The sequence below is a fragment of the Puma concolor genome, chromosome B3 (assembly GCF_028749965.1).
Source record: "Puma concolor isolate L17-30 chromosome B3, mPumCon1.1.hap2, whole genome shotgun sequence".
In the NCBI taxonomy this organism is placed as follows: Eukaryota; Metazoa; Chordata; class Mammalia; order Carnivora; family Felidae; genus Puma; species Puma concolor.
In genome coordinates, this window is record NC_141672.1 from 46,730,400 (window position 1) to 46,746,016 (window position 15,617).

The following is a 15,617-nucleotide window of genomic DNA, read 5'->3' on the forward strand; positions in this document are numbered from 1 at the left end:
TTAGGAGAAATTCTTTAGTAAAGAAGATAGCACAGTTTGACTAGGAATGTGTATTAGGGTTCTACAGAGAAACAGAACAGAGAATTATTTTAAGGATGTGGCTCTCCCAATTGTGAAGGTTTGGCAAGTCCACAAAGTCTGATAGGGGAGTCTAAGGGGATGGGAACTCAGGAGGGAGTTGCGGTTGGAATTCAAAGGCAGTCTTCTTTAGAACCAGGACTAGAACAAGGACAGGCAGACTCTCTTGCCTTTTGTTCTATTCAGACCTTCAACTGATTGGATGGGACCCAACCACATTATACAGAGCAATCTGCTTCACTCAGTATCCACTATTTATTATTAATCCCATCTAAAAACATCTCCACAGAAACATCCAAAATAATGTTTGACTAAATATTTGGGTGCCATAGCTCAGCCAAGTTGGCACATAAAATTAGCCATCATAGATGTGCTGGACTTGATTGATTGATTCATTCAGAAAATATTTATTGAGCACCATCTGTGTCCTAGGTATTATTCAGAATGCTGGGAATAAACTGGAATGAATGAACCCAAGTCTTTGCCTTTATGGGGCTCACATGCTATTGGGGAAGAGATTTAGGTAGTGATGTGCTGTGAAGAAAAATTAAGCAGAGCCTAATAAAGATGCTGTTCTAGGTAGAGAAGTAAAGGAAGGCATCTTTGAGGAGACATCATCTGAGACATCCAAATGAAAAGAGAGCGAACCATTTGAATATTTAGAAGAAGAGTTTTCAGTCTGTTTAAAAAATAAGGAGGTGGGGCACCTGGGTGGCTCAGTCGGTTAAGCGGCCGATTTCAGCTCAGGTCATGATCTTGCGGTCTGTGAGTTCGAGCCCCGCGTCGGGCTCTGTGCTGACAGCTCAGAGCCTGGAGCCTGTTTCAGATCCTGTGTCTCCCTCTCTCTCTGATCCTCCCCCGTTCATGCTCTGTCTCTCTCCGTCTCAAAAATAAATAAATGTTTAAAAAAAATAAAAAATAAAAAGTAAGGAGGCACGAAAGCCCTGAGGTAGGAATGTGTTAGGTATGTTCAAGGAACAGCAAGGAGGCCAGTGGTAGAAGAATGAGGAGGTGAATGAGGCAGCGAGTAGTAGGAAATAAATCAGGGCCTTGTGGGAGGCTTAAGAGCTTTTTTTCTAAAAGATTCAGGAAAGGGTCCAAAGAAAGATTGGGACCTGGACTCCAGGGAAGTCCTCTCTGGTGGATATTCAGTACTCCCTCATTCTCTAATTCTCTTCTTTCCACTTCTCCCAATGTTGTCTTCACAGATCTCTTTAATCTTCAGCATCTTTCAGTTCCTCAGAATATACCTTCCTCCTCGGAATTAATGAAGTCCCAGCTCCATCGAGTAGTGTTGTGTAAATTCTGCCACCTCGGCCTCAGCTGCATGTGAACACAGAATCAATCTGTTTTAGCTCCTGCTGATTCTGCAGAGTTGAGGAAGATGAACTTTAGTCTCATGGTAGGAAGGGGGTAGGAAGGGCTGGGGGTAAACTGGGAGTAAACTTCTGGTTTGTTCTCTCCATTAGCAGGGCTGTGTTCAGGCTTTGTCTTTACCTAGACAAACACATCTCACCTCTAGGATGTAGTTTGTTTTTGTTTGTATGTTATTGTCTAGTCCCAGCGTTGGCAAACGATGGCCAATGGACCAAGTCCCGCAGGCCTGTTTTTGTAAAGTTTTATTGGAACAGAGCCATACTCAATTGTATAAGTATTGTCTATGGTGCTTTTGCAGTACAGAGCTGAGCAGCTGCAGCAGGGGCCATATGGCCTGCAGAGCCTAAAATATTTACTATCTGGCCCTTTACAAAAAATGTTTGCCCACCCCTGGTATATAGTCTATGAAAGAAATGTATATGTCTTCTAACAACATGATTTTAAGTCTACTTCTTGCAAAATAAGAGTCCTGGCCTTATTATGCTAAAGAAATATTCTCTGCTTGATGTGGTCCCTTTATTATGGAGGGTCCCGCATAAACTGACAAGGCCTTTGGCTGAGCTGTCTGGTTAACCCGGCATAGTAGTAACCTGGTTTCTCTCGGGGGCTTAAGTTCAGTCTGCCACACCTGTAGTCTTCAGTTAATTTGTTGGTATGTGATTTCATGGCTGTTAACAGAAATGTATGTGGTCAAAAATGTGGAATATTTATCCAAACTAGCAGTGGGAAAAGTGTTAACACGTGTTCACAGACAGATGAGTATTTTGAGAGATGCTCAAAGAGAAACGAAACATGGTTGCTATCAGTAGTTGCACTTGGATGTACGTTCTACAACTAGATCCATATTTTTAAAATATTTTAATATTAATACTAATGGATATGACCTGTGTGTTAGGGAAAGAACACTGGAACCTTAGAGTTGAATGCAACTTGAGGGAACATACTTCCTTATTCTTGACATACCAAGTTTAAGAATTTCTCTTATGGTGGTGACCATCAGATACAGCATATGACACGACAGTAAGCATATGTTGTTTCCCCATTGCTTTTCCCTTTGGAGAGTTGCCCCTTTTTCATTTCATGTGATCTTGTTAAGCATGTGATGGGACTGACTCATAAGTGTTCCCTGTTCTTTTGGTCACAGTTATTGGTCCAGGGAAGACAAGTAACACAAACTGGAGCATCCGTTCTTGTTTTGTGTGCTTTGGTTGCTGGTGCTCTTCTTTTCTTTCTTTCTTTTTTAATGTTTATTTATTTTTGAGAGAGAGTGCGGGTGCGGGAGGGGCATTCAGAGAGGAGAAGAGACGATTTATATCCAAGTTAGTTAGCATATAGTGCGACAATGATTTCAGGGGCAGATTCCTTAATGCCTCTTACCCATTTAGCCCATCCCCCTCCCACAAACCCTCCAGTAACCCTCTGTTTGTTCCCATATTTAAGAGATGTTTTGTCCCCCTCCCTGTTTTTATATTATTTTTGCTTCCTTTCCCTTGTGTTCATCTGTTCTGTGTCTTAAAGTCCTTGTATAAGTGAAGTCATAAGTTATTTGTCTTGCTCTGACACTAATTTTGCTTAGCATAATACCCTCTAGTTCCATCCACATAGTTGCAAATGGCAATATTTCATTCTTTTTGATTGCTGAGTAATACTCCATTGTATATATATACAATATCTTCTCTATCCATTCATCCATCGATGGACATTTGGGCTCTTTCCATACTTTGGCTATTGCAGATAGTGCTGCTATAAACATGGGGGTCCATGTGTCCCTTCGAAACAGCACACCTGTGTCCCTTGGATAAATGCCTAGTAGTGCAATTGCTGGGTCGTAGGGTAGTTCTAGTTTTAGTTTTTTGAGGAACCTCCATACTGTTTTCCAGAGTGGCTGCATCAGTTTGCATTCCCACCAGCAGTGCAAAAGAGATCCTCTTTCTCTGCATCCTCGCCAACATCTGTTGTTGCCTGAGTTGTTAACGTGAGCCATTCTGACAGGTGTGAGGTTGTATCTCATTGTGCTTTTGATTTGTATTTCCTTGATGATGAGCGATATTGAGCATTTTTTTCATGTGTCGTTTGGCCATCTGGATGGTAAAGACAATTTATTTATCCAATCCACTGTTGATAGACATTGGGTAGTTTCCAGGGCTGGACTGTTAAAAAAATGCTGCTATAAACATTCTTGTCCATGTCTTTTTGTGAACATATGTATACATTGTTGGGCATATACTAGGAGTGGAAGTGCACTTGTTCATTCCTAGTCTATTGCCAAACAGTTTTCCAAAGAGGTTATACCTATTCCCACTCCCGTTGATGCTGTGTCGGAATTCTAGCTCAATATCTTTGCCAGCATTTGGTATTGTCTGTCTTTTTCATTTTAGCCACTGTGTGAGTAATTTTATTTTAAAGCAGCATCTAATTTCAAATTGTTGAAAGGCTAACACTAATCAGTTGGATAACAGAATCAGTAGATGCTGTTCCTTAAGAGGTAGCAAAAGTTCATAATTTTTAGGACTTTTAAGAAATTTTTTTCTGTATTATATGTTAATTACTATGTACATGTATTTTTCTGTATTATTTTAGAAATGTATGTATCATTGCAACATATATATTTTGAGGGTTTATGCCTGCTTTAGATCGTGGAGCTACTGATATGAACTGAGTGGCTCCAAATTAAGAAGGTTCTCAAATTGAGATAACATCGATGAGCACCTCACACTATGATGGAAGAAATAATAATTAAGTTCCCAAGGCATCGCCAGCTTGGGGCTAAAATGAAAGTCCCAGGAATCATCTTTCATGAAATAATATTCCTCTGGTTCTTCCTTTATCCACTATGTGAAACTGCAGCCTCTCTGTATTCCTCATGGTAGTTCAGTGAGTCCTCATGGATGGCCTTCCATATGGTCTGGGATACAAGAGCAAGGCACAGCCTTTGGCTGTCCTGCTCTCGCTCGCTGGGGTAATGTGTCTGGTCACTGCCCAAGCCTGGAGCAGCAGCCATGCTGATATCCACCAAAGGTGCTGTGACTATCCACTGCCGTCCCACCCATTTGTAGTGCCAATTGTACCTTCTCTGTCACTGATGAAATTCCTGGCACGGGATTTCGCTAACCCATGCACCTTCATGCCCTATGGAAATTTTAATGAAACAGCTCTTTTTAACTTCACTGGCTTTTTAAAGCTCTGGTCACAGGACGTTGGGTGTGGCCAACACTGGGCACAACTGGGAATCATCCCTCCCCTCTGGCCCTGTCTTGATGTCATGGAGCCTAACTTGTGTGCTTTGATCTTCTCTTCCGTTTGGATGAGTTACTTCCAGGAGTTCTCTGGCCCCTCCTGTAAACAGTCCTGGCAAGATTATGTCACCCTCTGCCGGCTGTGCCCAGGCATGTCTGAGTCCTGAGTGCTTGGTCTCAAGCTGGGGTGACTGCACGTCTGGGTCGGCCTGGGTTAGTCCTGGTTTATGACTATTGCACTGGCATGGTTATTAACAGCTCTCTCTTTTACTTTCAAAAGTTTCTGCGTTTGGGTGTAAGTTAGTCACCCTCTCTAAACATCTTTAGGGAAGTCTTTCAGAGGTAAAGCAGAATCAACAGTACCTTTTAGAGCAGTCATGAAATAGAATATGTAGAAGAGGATTTTGAACTCTGAAGGCTGGTGTTGACGGTGCACTGACCTGCCTTCTGTCTTGCCCCTGTTCTTCCTGTTGGGCCTCCAGCTGGTAGCCGCTTGGCTCCCCCTACAGGCTCCTCTCTGTTCTGATCCCAGATGGCTTCTTTCACAGAGCTGGAGTGGAGTGCTTGAAACTCAGTTGGAGGTTAATACTTGGAGTAGTGGGCCCACCTAGCATGCCCTTGTGCCCAGATTTCCTAATCTGGCTTCTGCTGTGTTCCCAAGAGTTCCTCCTTTTTTCGTACTTTAGTTCTGAATGGGGCCCTAATGATCTCTCGCCATTTACCCCATCCTGTGGCATGCCCTGGAACTGGACTCTGGCTCCTGACCCTCAGTCATATGGTTCTGCGGTCCACTGCCAGGTTTTCCCATACAGCTTGTCCTACTCTGTGCCAGCCCTGATCCCTCAGTCAGTGCACTCTGCTCTCTGGAAGTTTTGTAACCTCTTATCACACTTGCATGCTAGGTTCCCACCAGGAAGGCAAGGTGCTCTAGAAGAAAGGGCAAGGCTGCTGAAGTCCAAAGACTTGGATGCAAGTCTTAGTTCTGTCATTAGCTGTGTGACCTTGGCAAACTGATTACCCAGTCACCTAACCTGATTTACCATCTCCTCATGTGTAGCATATGAAATGAAATTGCTACTTGAAAAGTGTACCTCTGGGCTCAGAGAATTTCCCAGAGAATTTGTTTTTTTGTATAAATCAGTTATGGGGTTGGGTCAATGTTTGGAAAAATCAGATTTCTGAACTTGAGGAATCAAGGCTTTACATAAAAAGAAGCTGGGGAAGAGAACCTGGTACAGCCAACTTGATATTCCATCTTCACATTAGGAGAAAGGTTAGCCAGCTGAGCTATTCACCTATCCCAAAATTGCTTCGAATCCAGAAAGGCCTTGAATGAGATGGCTTCTCACAGGCCAGTGCAACTAGAACATTTTCCCCCATCTCATGTCATTGGTTTTGGAGAAACTACTTTGTGAAATTTGTCAGGAATGGAGAAGAGTCTGAGACTCTCAAATCTCTGCCTTTCAGTCACACTTAGGTTCATTTTCAATACAATCTAAAATAAGGAGAAAGCATTCTTTTCATCCCTTTATGCTGAAGTGAATTCGGAATGAGTTGGAAACATGTATGTTATAAGCATCCATATTAATGACCTCAAATATAAAACAGAGATTGGCAAGGCCAACCAGATAACAGTTCTGTTCTTCCTGGAATGGGAGAGGGCAGTGGAGAAAAGTAGTTTCAGTAAACATCTCTCTCCTGTGCAGAAATCCCCAGTGTAGGACTGAGATCTGATTAAATGAGTCAGGCTTACATTTATTACGGTATATTACAAACATTTTTCAGCATTCAGAAGTGACTGGTGTCTCCGTGGATTTGGCCAGTTCCTGGCAATTATGCACTTGGCTGCTAGTATAAAGCAGCATGCCAAATGCCTGGAATGATGATCCATGTCTGAGCGGCTTTCAGTCTGGGAAGGATGTTGTTCAAACACCACGTTCCTTCCCAAGGTGGCCAAATCCTGGTTAAGTTCTGTCCTTTAAATCTATTTATCCTGAAACTTGACCAGAAAGGATATGGCCACATCCCTCGCCCCTTTCAGCTTCCGCAGCAAACACCTGGGGGAGCCTGCATGAGCTTTACAGCGTCTGTCTGCTGCTTATCCAGAAGTAGTTTCATGCCTCGTGCCTGAATCAGAAAATCACATTCAGAACATAATGTGTCAGATGGGTTATTAGAAAACACTAATTCTTTCAGAGACTGTTAAATCTGGAGGCCTGGCCGAATTCCAAACTAAGTAATGGCAATTCTTTTTTGAAATGTCCTTCCGGTTTTATTTGAATGAGTATTAACCCACCTGTCCTCAACTGTACCCGATTAACAGTTGTTCTTTGTGCTTCAGCCCTTTAGTAGAAAGAGAGGCTGTTGCTTGGCATTTCTGTATAGTAGTGGAAATTGGTGGAAGAAACCGAACGCTTTTCAGGGATGTGAGCAAGGACTATCCTGGCATGTATGGAGAGGACTGGGATATGTGTTCTACGAGTCAGGAATTTTTGTGTTTTTTGTTAATGACTGTCAATGCTTTCTTGATCCGCACCTGGCTCATAATAGCCACTCAGTAAATATTTGTTGAGAGAATAATGAGTGAATAGATAATTATAAACCCAACCTCTTAATTGCACAATAAATATCATCTTTTGTTTGGGCCTCCTTCTCTCTATTCCTTCCCCACAGACCAGACCCCACAGATCCCCACTGCCACAGATCAGACCTTATCAGTTCTCACCTGGACTATTGGAAGGGTTTCCCACCTGCCTGCTTCCTTCTGCTCCTATATTTCTTCAGGGCATTTTCCACATAAATCTTTTGATGATGTCAGAGGATCATTTTAAGAGGCAAATCTGATCATGTCACTTCCCTATTGAATACCATTTACTAGTTCTCCACTAGTAAATGAGGATGAAGTTCAAACCTTGAGCATCACATAAACTATTGTTTGTTAATTGCTCCCCCACCCTCCACATAAACTATGCATGTTAGCTTTCTGGTTGGGGGGCTCAGATTCAAACGCCTACAGTGGAGGGAACGGTGGGGACCAGATGGGGGTGTTGTGAATTGGAGAGTTTATGACCCCATCTAAACGGGACATTCTGTGGCTCCAGCCTGTTGTTGCCTGGTGGGAATTTGGGCCCAGTACAGCCAAATTAAAGATTTTTTTTTTTTCCATAAGAAGCTGGATTTTTATGTTACACTTTCTATTTGTTAAATGTTGGAAACTAATTTTAAAAATTAAAAAACATTATGCGGTAGTTCATTATGAAAGTGAAAAAGGAAAACACATGATCTGTGGACTAAATGAAACACATCTGTGCAAGACTGTGCAAGATTGATGCCTGTGTCTAGAACTCCCCCTGATTTCTGCATCGTAGCCACATGGAACTGCTTCCAGTGCCCTAAGCATGTGGCGTGCCTCCTCACCTTTGTTTTTGCTGGCTTGCTCTGTTTGGAATGCCTTCCTTCCTTCTCACACTCCTCCCACCCCACCCACCCTTCTCCCACATAAATGCTAAGGAATTTGGAGTTTATCCTAATTTGTCAAGTCCCTCCTCCTGAGTCCCTTCTCTCTGAAGCATTTCTTGACATTCCTTCGCTCCACTTTATGGAGAACCAAGTCATTTTCCTTTGTCCTCCAACAGTTTCTGTGGAACTTCTTTTGTTTCTGTTCTTTGTTTCCATAATGCGGTCTCTAGACTATAAATTGCAAGGGGACAGTTTCCATGACAAGTTTATCCACATATCCATAAGGCCTAGCACTGTGGTTAGCACATAGTAGGCACTTAATAAATATCTGTTGAATGAATAAACTAGATGTGCACTTTCTAAAACTGACACTCACTTTACTTTTTATCAAGAAATGCCAAAATGTTAGGGGTGCCTGGTGGCTCAGTCGGTTAAGCGTCCAACTCTTGATCTCGGCTCAGGTCATGATCTCACGGTTTGTGAGTTTTGAGCCCTGCTCTGTGCTGATGGTGCAGAGCCCGCTTGGGAGTCTGTCTCTCCTACTCTCTGCCCTTCCTCTGCTTGTGCACACACGTGCGCTCTCTCTCTCTCTCTCTCTCTCTCTCAAAATAAATAAATAGACTTTAAGAAATAATAATAATAAAAAAGAAACACCAAAAATGTTATTTTATAGTTAAAAACCTAATATCATTCCAAAATCTTCATAACTGATACTATGATATTGGTGCCTCTTTGGGAAGCCAGTGCCAAAGATGGCCACCCGTGAACATGCCTCCCAGTATTCATGCCCTTGTGTAGTTCCCTCCCCTTGTTTCTGGGCTGGCTCTGTGACTTGCTTTTTGACCAATAGAGTAAGGTGGAAGAGACCCTGTATGACTTCCAAGCCTGGGTCAGAAGAGGTCTTACTGCTTCCATCTGAGTTTTTTAGAATGCTTACTATTTTTCAGTCTCTCTGGTAACCCAGCTGCTCTGCTGTGTGGAGAGGCATGAAGAGGACACATGTAGGCCAGATATAGACTCCTTTGAAGCCTCAAGCCAATAGCTGGCATCCACTGCCAGCATGGAAGTGGGGCATATTGGTCATCTAGCCCAACTGAGCCTTCATATTGAAGCCATAGCCAACTTTGCACTGTTAACTACCTGATGCCCCTCTGCAAGTGGGATCTGCCCAGCTGAGCCCATTCAACCCACAAAACTATGTGATAATGATAAAATTACATTTGAAGCCAATTAAGTTTTGGAGTGGTTTGTTAATACAGGGATGGATAGCCAGAACACCTTAGAAGCAAATAAAATGTGCTTGAAATTACTATGTCAAGAATAGTTGAGGGGCGCCTGGATGGCTCAGTCGGTTAAGCGTCTGATTTCGGCTCAGGTCATGATCTCATGGTCCGTGAGTTCGAGCGCCGCATCGGGCTCTGTGCTGACAGCTTGGAGCCTGGAGCCTGGAGCCTGCAGCCTGCTTCAGATCCTGTTTCTCCCTCTCTCTCTGACCCTCCCCTGTTCATGCTCTGTCTTTCTCTGTCTCAAAAATAAATAAACATTAAAAAAAATTAAAAAAAAAAAAGAATAGTTTAACCCGTTGTGTTACAATTGACCTTGGAGTTCTGTGCTACATTATTTCACAAATAACCTGCTTGACTTCATGCTTCAGTGAGGTTTTTAAAAAAATTTTTTTTTCTGAAGTTTATGTATTTCAAGAGAGATAGAGTCAGGGTAGGGGCAGAGAGAGAGGGGAGAGAGAATCCCAAGCAGGCTCTGCACTGTCAGCACAGAGCCCAGTCCAGGGCTTGAATTCATGAACTGTGAGATCATGATCTGAGCTGAGATCAAGAGTCGGACGCTAAACCGACTGATCCACCCAGGTGCCCCTTGGTAAGAGCTTTTATTATTATTTTTTTTTTTTATTTTTTTATTTTTAAATTTTTTTTTTTTTTCAACGTTTATTTATTTTTGGGACAGAGAGAGACAGAGCATGAACGGGGGAGGGGCAGAGAGAGAGGGAGACACAGAATCAGAAACAGGCTCCAGGCTCTGAGCCATCAGCCCAGAGCCTGATGCGGGGCTCGAACTCACGGACCGCGAGATCGTGACCTGGCTGAAGTCGGACGCTCAACCGACTGCGCCACCCAGGCGCCCCGGTAAGAGCTTTTAAATGTGCAGTTTCCTTCACTAAATTATGTACTACTGATACATTTATATATTCATCAAAAAATCTTAGTTAAGTTTTCTAACAGGTTCGTATCCACCAAATTCTCCCACAGTGACTGACGTGATGATGAGAAGTTGCCAGTATAAATTCCATCCTCTAGTACCAAGTGTATTTTTTGTTTCATGAGCATGGAATTGTAGAAAGTATTTCCTATGGTCCTTTCTATGGAGCATTCTCTAGCAAAATTATCTGTGACAGATTTTAGTCAACACATTTATTTATTTTCTAGATGTTGGAGAACTCTCTTTCCCCATTTAAAATTTTTTTTTTTCAACGTTTATTTATTTTTGGGACAGAGAGAGACAGAGCATGAACGGGGGAGGGGCAGAGAGAGAGGGAGACACAGAATCGGAAACAGGCTCCAGGCTCTGAGCCATCAGCCCAGAGCCTGACGCGGGGCTCAAACTCACGGACCGCGAGATCGTGACCTGGCTGAAGTCAGACGCTTAACCGACTGCGCCACCCAGGCGCCCCTCTTTCCCCATTTTAAAATTAAGGTAATTTACATACAGTGATGCACACCCTTTCAGTACACAGCTCTGCACGCCTTGACAAATGTAGACAGCTGTGTGACCACCACATGCTCAAGGTACAAGAACAGTTTGGTTGCCTCCTGAAATATCCCTGTGCCCCTTTGTAGTCAGGCCTCCCCCTTGACCACTGATCTTTTATTGTTTGTTTGTTTTTAAGCCATTTATTGAGGTGAGATACACATAAAGTGGTATTAACTATTTTAATTTACTGGCACTTTACTATTCATAACATAGTGCAGCCACTACCTCTGTCTAGTTCCAAAACATTTCCATTACTCCAAAGCAAGACTCCTTACAGTTTTCTCTGCCATTCTCTTCCACCCCCAGCCCCTGGCACCCACCACTCTACATTATGTTTCTATGGATTCATCTATTCTGGATACTTAATATAAATGGAATCATACAACATATGACCTTTTGTGTCTGGCTTCTTTCAATTAGCATAATATTTTGGCTGTTCATGCTGTTCGTAGCACATATCAATACTTCCTCCCTTTTTGTGGCCAAATAATATTCCATTGTATGGTTATGATAGTTTCTTTGTCTTTCTAGTTTTGCTTTTGCAAGGATGTCGTATAAATAAAATCATATAATCTGTAGCCTTTCTAGTTCAATGAGATGTTTTGATCTTTGTTTTACAGGGCATGGATGCCTTCCAAAGTCTCTATCGCTTGTTAAGCTTTTCTCCCAGTGGTTCTATGGGGGCATGGTATCTTGGGGCCATAACTTGTGTGCACCTTCCTCCCCTATGCTTCATTGAACTTCCTCATTTTTATATGGAGGCCCTGCCCAGAGCCAGGGGCATGCAACATTATTCACCATCACTTTAGAGAAAGGTTGTTGGTGTGAAAGTAGAGAACACAAGTGTCTGACCTTCACTGTAAATTAAAAAACCATTTTATGGGTATAAGTAAGATTTGTGAAGAGTACTTAAAGAGCTAGTTTTTTTCCCACGAGCCACAGATGTGAAAAACTATGGCCTGGAGGGGGAGATAGAGGCAGAAATGAAGGTATTGGATGCTGCTGTGTTCCTGGGGAAAGGAACTCTGCTGTCCCCCACCCCCTCCTTGGAGAGCATGTGTTGGGGGAGGGGCAGCATAGCAAGACACTCAGCTGTGTAAGGGGATAGGAGGACAGAGGGACTGTGATTATGTTCAGAGTGGGCTCTGGGAAAGCAAGGCGGACTCCGGAGCTTCCCTACTGCACTGGTGAGATGTCCCCGAAGAAGTGTAGATAAGGCAGCGGAATGTGTCAACACAGACAGGGCCTCAATGGCCCGCCATGTTTCCTGGCGGAATGAGCTATGGGAGAGCAGGCACAGTTTCACATTGAAAAGGACTTGGAAGCTAGCCAAGAGCAGGTGGGCCTGAAGGGGTCTCTTGGTAGGGAGACCAGCCGTGGTGAGAATATACGTATTGTGTGGCTGGAGACCAGATGGGAATTCAGCCCCCTCAGCAAATGCAGGCCTGGAGGGTCATCCATCAGAGCCAAGGGCAGAACAGGGCCGAGCATCTCAGCAGAAGCCGGTGCAGGACAGATGATGGCAATGAGTGGCGAGAGGCCTTCTCCAGGTGTCATGATGCTGCACGGGCCCCAGGAGCTTGGAGACCACTTAGGGTGAAAGGAGGGGGAGGAGGAACTCCAGAACTGATTTTAAACTTGAAATGGCCAGAAGTGTAATTCCTGCCAGCACCTGGAATGGGGGATAGAGATAGAGAATGTGAGTCTCTCTGCACCTTTCCCTCTGGCAAAGAGAGGGGCAACCATGCCACCTCTTCATGGGGCCTAATTTGAGGGTGTGTGCAGCATTTAGGATGGTGTCTGGCACCCGGCAAACAATAAATGTTCGTTCTCGTTATCTGCGAAATACATATGTACATACTACCACAAGGAAACAAATCGAGAAGCAGAGAGTGATAAGAAAATAAAGACATGGCGTGAAAACCATACCTCTTGTAGTTCTGTGCTGTTGTATGAGCGAGGGAGTCAGAGTTTCTGCCCTTTGAAGCTTTCGATTTAAGGCATCCTGAAACTTCTGTCAGTCCCTACTGTGGTGGCTGGAGCTGAATTATCCGTACATGTTGACTGCGTGCTAAGTGAATTAAGATTACAACAATGGTTGTTTCAGGCATGACTTTCAGGGTCTTTGCATCTGGGGAGTCTCTTGGATCTTGCTCCCAAGTTTATGCCATTTACCCACAGTGTGTAGTTTTCCATGATGCTTCCTCCCTGTTTCTCTCTATATATTACATGTAAAAATATTTTCTCTTTAAAAGGTGCATTGGTCATATGATAATAGAATACTATTATTATTATTATTAGTGTTATTGCTAGGAATCAGCAGCCAAAATATAATATCTGATGTAGTTTTCCTCGTGGCTCTCCTGCTCATTCTCACTTTGCCCATCCTAACATTTTTGGGATTGTTAACCATATTATTGCTTTCATCCCTCACAGTTCTGTTGTGATGGTTCAGAAACAGCTTCGAACGATTTCCAGGCAGCCTCTGTCCCCTTATTTTGTGCTCATTATGTGAAAGTTCAACACTTAGTCCCGTGAAAAGAGTGGAGTGCCTAGTCTGATTTTCCAGCGCCAAAACTAAGTCAGCAATTAACACAGAAAGTCCATTTAAAACAAAACAAAACAAAAAAAACCAAAACATTACATTACATTGGGGGAAAGCTTTTTCTTTGACATCAAGTCTTCTCCAGAAAATCACTAGGCCTGAGGGTCCTACAGAGCTCGTGTTCAATAATTAAGATAATATTTCATGGATTTGGGTAGTACCTTCAAGAGTTCAGAGGCCGCTTCTTTCTGTTTTAAGATGGGGGGAAGGATTGCCTTTTTTCCCAAACACTTATGTTTTTCTAACATTTGAAAATTCATTCATGACTAAATTGTTACTGTGAAGCACTTGGAAACCTTTTGACTCTGGAGAGTTCTGGGTACCAGCACATCCTATAGCGTGCATTAATACCAGGCTCCGAGGGAGAAGGATGAGCTGGGTAATGACCCAAACAGTGGGACTCTGGCAGGCTCTTTCAGCTCAGGCAGAAGCCAAAGCAAGGACACAAAAGGAGCCTTCCAAAGACCACAGCAGGTTGCTCTCTGGAAAGGAGAATCAGTGATTTATTTTTAAGCAATCTATTAACCAGCCTCTATTGGATAGCCGTCTTTTCTTCCCCCTCCCCAACTTTACTGAGATATATTTGTACTTTCTTTTCGAAGCTATTTCTGAACCCCTCACCACTGTGCACTTGAAGTGTGGGCTGCAAACAATCCAGCCTCATAAGAAAGTGTATGTGAGACCCAGCGAGGAGAAATTAATGTGCTTTTTTAGTGCTTTTTCTCTCTTGGCTTCCCAAATTGCCTTCACTGAGGCGGGAGAGTCAGTGTGAGCAAGGTCCCTCCCGTGGCTTGCTGGGCTGTGGAGTTCAAGGCCACGAATGCCTGAGCTGTGAACACACGGCGCTGTGCCGTCCGGCTGATGGGAAGCCCTGAACAGCTTGCTGAATTATTACTTCATTCTCTGCCGAAGCAGCGGGAGGCGAGATGATGAGTGAGTGAAAGAGCCCGTGGACTTCAATGTGGGCTGAGGGAACCAAAACAAACACGGAGAAGACAGGCCAATATTTAAATCTGTTTAAAGGATGGAGCACGCAGGAATGTTTGACTATATTTTGTCTAGTGAACAGATTTCATTTTTTAATGGCTGTGTTAGTCAGTGCAAAGCAGAGTTGCAGAATGGAATCTGTTTTTCTACCCCCTCCCCTGTGCCTCTTGTGGCTCTCAGGGACATTTCCCTATTCTTGGTACTTAAGGTGGCCTGGAAGTTTTAGAGGGAGACCAGGTCTGAACTCACATGCTGTGCCCAGATGCCCGGTACATCTCCCCTTCCCCAATAGCCTTGCCTAAGAATACTGGGCACGAAGAGTCGACCATGCAGGGAGCAACAAGAGCACTTCACAAATTGTGCTTTCCCATTTTCCGAGCTGTTCAGCTCTGGTTGAAGAGCATCAACCCCCAGACATACAGCTTTTCCTTATCCCCTTTCCCGCTGCTACACTGGGTACCTCTATACGGATATTCTTCTTTTTTTTTGTTTTTGTTTTTGTTTTGTTTTTTTTTAATCATCTCACACCAGATTTTCATATTTGCATGTATTTTTCTGCTTTTTCACTCAGGGCCTCCCTTCTGGGTGTCCATTGCATTTTCAAACACGTCTGTACCATTGTTCAGCTGCTTGATTACAGTTCTTCCCCTGGCCTCCTGTCCCTGGCCAGGGAAAGCCAGCCCCTTAACCTCGTTGCTCTATTGTTTTATGGCAAATAGTTTTCATTGACTTGAAACCAAGTATTTTGATGAACAAAGGAAGATCATTTAGACACACACACACACACACATACACACACACACACACACACACACTCCTTCCTTTTGGTCTATGGAGGGAGAACACATTACCCAAAAGAGCAGACAGATGAATCTGTGTTTACGTTATAATTGCCCAAGAAAATTGCCGATTTCACTTCTTTTTTTATATTCGTCTCTAGTTTTCAGGACAGTGTTGGAGGATCTAGCTTGCCATGGGTGACATGGGCTTGGGGGATGGTAATCTTTCAGTCACACGAGTTAAAAAAATGCCTTTTTCCGGGATTAGTTGTTTAGCAGTAAGGAGCAATCTAGGCTCATAGCTGTAGAGGGCGCGCGTGTCTTAATAAT

The 15,617-nt window shown here is 43.4% G+C and overlaps 1 protein-coding gene across 1 annotated transcript in view; it reads right to left on the bottom strand.

Moving 5' to 3' along the window:
* Positions 1 to 15,617, bottom strand: part of LOC147579951 (uncharacterized) — a 366,722-nt gene that overhangs the window by 14,613 nt on the left and 336,492 nt on the right. The gene's annotated exons all lie outside the window — the stretch shown is intronic.